We start from the raw sequence: 5,149 nt of genomic DNA, 5'->3' as shown, positions 1-5,149 counted from the left end.
AACCCTTACTTACTACCCTAATTATCACCCATCACTACCCTACTAAATGTCCAACGGACACTTTTGGGATGGGCTAGCTATAAAAAGGAAGGGAAGACAAGAAGAAAGGGGGGATCCACTCATTCATCTATATGTGGGAGGACTCTCCCAAGTACTATTCTCCCACTCACTACTCTTTCTCCTTTAAGAAGACATCATTCATTCATACATACAAGCACTCTTCCTACACCACTCTCCCAAGAGAAGGCAATTCACATACACAACAAGAAGGTTATCAAGAAGACTCCATTCTACCAAAAGAAGCATACTCCATCTCTATATACAAAATAGCCATACAACATGTACAAAGACACCTACAAAATACATAGTGGAATTAGGCTTGGCACCGCCCAAAAAGGCCCGTGGTTTTCACCTTTCGGTTTCCACGTAAAAATCATTGAGTCATATTTCTTCTATTTTAGTAGCCTTATTATGAAAGGTGAATCCACCAACCACAGGTTGTGTTGGACCTCCTTGGGCCCGAAAACCCAAAAACCAAAAGACATTGTAGGGACAATGTAGCGAATATAATAAATTGATGAATTTGAATGTAAAGAATTTTTATATTGGAGAAAAATAAAGACAATATAACTAATAAAATTACTTCTCTTAATTAATTTATTGATAATGAATAATTTATTTATTTTTAATAAAGACATTGTAGGGACAATGTAGCGAATATAATAAATTGATGAATTTGAATGTAAAGAATTTTTATATTGGAGTAAAATAAAGACAATATAACTAATGAATTTATTTCTATTATTTAATTTATTGATAATAAATATTTTTTTATGAATAAAGACATTGTAGACACATAATTCTAAATTAAAGAAAGGCATATGTATTATTTTTTGTTGTAGCTACTAAATTATTATTTAATTTAATAAGAGAAAAATAGAGTACTAATTATGCCAACTTTGATTGGGATGAGGTTCGAACCTAAGACCTTTCTTATTGAAATCAATCAATGAGTAAGCTAAATAGTTAACGGTGAACTAACGAAAATTAACAGAAAAGATAATATTTAACGGAAAAATTAACGGATAATCATAATCATTAAGGATAAATTAGTAAATTTTAAGAAAAAAATAAAATCTGATCAATCTGAGTCATTCATTTGATTAAAAAATTTGACCGCCATTTTTTCTACCCATTATAGGTCTAACTCTCTTGGGCTCTTATTAGTATAGTAGATAGTAGATTAGATAGTAGATTTTTGTTGTAGCTACTAAATTATTATTTATAATTTAATAAGAGTAAAATAGAGTATTAATTATGTCAACTTTGATTGTGATGTGATTCGAACCTAAGACCTCTCTTATTGAAATCAATGAGTAAGTTAATGGTGAACTAACAGAAATTAACGTAAAACATAATATTTAACGGAAAAGTTAACGGATAATCATATTCATTAAGGATAAATTAGGAAAATCTCGAGGAAAAATTAAAATCCGATCAATCTGTGCCATTCATTTGATTAAAAAATTTGACCGCCATTTTTTCAACCCATTATATTATAGACCTAACTCTCTTGGGCTCTTATATATATATATATATATATATAGGGAAGGGTTCAGGTGCGGGTATAGCTTCCCGTGCGGTTGTGCGGTTAGATCTGAGCTGTTGACCAAATTTAGATCAACGGCTCAAATCAATAAAAATTAAAAAAAAAAAAAAAAAAAAAAAAGAAAAAACGCATGTCGTCGGGAAGAAGATAGCGTCTACACAAATGTTAGCGTCTATACAAATGAGTAGCGTCTACCCAAATGATAGCGTCTGCACAACCTCACGCACATTAAGTACAAACTCCACACACATTAAGCACAGCCTCACGCACATTAAGCACAAACCCCACGCACTTTAAATATTAACTCACAGATTTTAAGTTTCAACAATTATTGACCCTCACGCACATTAAGTACAAACCCCACACACATTAAGCACAATCTCACGCACATTAAGCACAAACCCCACGCACTTTAATATATTAACTCACAGATTTTAAGTTACAACATTAAGCACAACCTCATGCACATTAAGTACAAACCCCACACACATTAAGCACAACCTCACGCACATTAAGCACAAATCACACGCACATTAATCACATATCCGCTCACCTTAATTTTGACCTACATGCAAAAATTACAAAATTGCCACCGCATTTTTTTTTTTAAAAAAAAAAATTTTGACAATTTTGAACGTTGATTTAAGCGAGATGAATGGTCCAGATTAAACCGCACAACCGCACCTGGGCACTCTAACCGCACCAGAACCTAATTATATATATATATATATATATATATATATATATATATATATATATATATATGTATGTATGTATGTATGTATGTATGTATGTATGTATGTATGTATGTATGTATGTATGTATGTATGTATGTATATAGTAGATTTTTGTTTTAGCTACTAAATTATTATTTCTACATCTACATCTACAACTCTAATAAGAGCGAATAATGTTAAGCCCTTAACTGGAATAAAAAAAATGTCGGTACTAATTGTTTCTTAAAATGAATGGTTCATATTATTTTGATTTTAGTATTTTTAATGATTTTCATTATTTACCCTTTATTATATTATTTTATTTCCTTAAATAACCTTAAATTCCGTTATTATAAACTTTATTAACGGAATATTCTGTTAACTATTTATTATTCTTAACTTACTTATTAATTTCTATAAGAAAGGTCTTAAGTTCGAACCTCATTCCAATTAGAGTTAGCATAATTGTTAAACATATACTACGGATATATTAAAATGTACTAAAAATATAATATAAAATTTAACATAAATTTTGGTCAAATAATTAACCCGACTTATAAATTAGGAACTTTGAAAATCATTTGATTTTTTTCATTAAAAAATAATAAATTTAATTTTAGTTTTTTTTTTCGTTTAATTAATCTTCTTTTGATTATTGAGAACAAAACTTAATATTTCAATTATGCTTTTATCAATGCATGAAAACTTCTAAAGAAATTTGTAAGTTAATTTTTACTATATTATTATAATAATATCTATTGTAACCTTATATTTTGAATTATTTATTATCATCATCTATTGACAGCAATTGTCATTGACAAACTCTCAAAACAATTTGTCTCAACAACGAATGGAAATAAAAAAAAATCATTGATTTCATTATTGTCGATGAAAAGTATGTACGCCACTTTATTCAATTGTTATGCTGTGGAACTGTGTCCACCTTGCAATGTTCTATGTTCATAATTACTGAATTATATGTTTATAATTACTGAATTATATGTTTATAATTATAAAGTTATATATTTATAATTTTTGGACTTCATATTCATAATTATTGAACTCTATATTCAAAATTATTGAACTCTATATTCACAATTACAGAACTCTATGTTCATAATTACTGAATTATATGTTCATAATTATAAAGGTATATATTCATAATTTTTTAACTTCATATTCACAATTATTGAATCTCTATATTCATAATTACAGAACTATATGTTCACAACTCTATGTTCATAATTATAAAACTATATGTTCATAATTTTTGAACTATATATTCATAATTATGAACAATTTTAGAACCATGTCCACCTTGCAAGGTGGACATGGTTCCATAGCATAATTTGCCCACTTTATTGCTCTTATTACTTAAATTTAAAAATAAATTAGTAGCTATAACAAAAAATAATACATATGCATCTAATTAATTTAGAATTAGATGTCTCACAACACCTGAAACATTTAGGGAAAATCTACCACTACCAAATATCAACATGTGTTTGTAAGATAAAGAGTTCATAGCACAACTAAGATCTCAGATCAGTCATATACACAACAAGACAAATCTAAAACTTCGTACACTATAATCTCATTGCGTGATGAATCCCTCTATGATACCACCAATAACCCAATTGCACATGACACATTACCAATAACAGAAAAAAAAAAGGACATGTACTGAAGATGAAAACAATAACAATGCTACCCAAAAGAGAATTAGAAATTTAAACAAAAAAGAGTATTTAGTTAGACTATCGCTTTTAGACTTAGTACTTAGATTAACGTTATTACAAAGTTGCAAACATTTATTTTTGTGGCAGTTATATATAATCAATCTCTCATATATTATCTTGCATTTATATACTTTAAATTACCGATTTAAATAACCAAATTCAACATTTATTTACTTATGCATGAACATCTTTTATATAATATTGCATTGATATACTTTGAAATACTTATTTAAAAATAAGTATTGGGCATTATCTTATTCGCGCAAAGCGCGTAGAGAAACTAGTAATTTAATAAGAGTAAAATAGAGTACTAATTATGTCAACTTTGATTGGGATGTGATTCGAACCTAAGGCCTCTCTTATTGAAATCAATGAGTAAGTTAACCGTGAACTAACAGAAATTAACGAAAAAAGATAATATTTAACGGAAAAGTTAACTAATAATCATATTCATTAAGGATAAATTAAGAAATCTCAAAGAAAAATTAACTCTTTTCTCAATTAGCTTCTGTGTAGTTGGGAGGATATCACTTAAAGCTCTCCATAAAAAGGTCTTCCATTTGGGTGGAATTTTAAGCCTCCATAGTGAAAGCCATTTATTAAAATTTCCACCATTATTCTCATAATCTCCAACAATGAGCCTATATCCATTCTTCACTGTATAGCAGCCACTCGGATCCCCGTGCCAATACCAAGAATCATCATAGTTTGGGGAAATAGGTATTTTCATAATCCGGGGTATATCAATCGGGTCAAATATATCTGCCAAAATTGATTGATCTCATGTTCCTGTATCCTTGTCAATCAAACCCACTACTTTTGCTCCTACCAAGTTGGGGTGTTTTTCAGTTTGTACGATAGGATCCTGACCATCTTGGAGCCAAGGGTGGTCCCAAATCAAAGTAGACTCTCCATTTCCAATTCTCGTCTTACACCTCTACAAACTAACACTTTCGCCGCTATTAGTATAGTAGATATTATTATTAACACTTGAAAAAGAGAGTAAAAGTTGATAGTGGAAGATGATATATTTTCATGGGGGCTTGTAAATAAATAAAAAATAATAATTAATTCGAACTTTAAAG

The sequence above is a fragment of the Ipomoea nil genome, unplaced genomic scaffold, assembly GCF_001879475.1.
Source record: "Ipomoea nil cultivar Tokyo-kokei standard unplaced genomic scaffold, Asagao_1.1 scaffold3171, whole genome shotgun sequence".
Lineage (NCBI taxonomy): Eukaryota > Viridiplantae > Streptophyta > Magnoliopsida > Solanales > Convolvulaceae > Ipomoea > Ipomoea nil.
The sequence above is the reverse complement of the archived record's forward strand: the minus strand, read 5'-3'. Positions refer to the sequence as shown.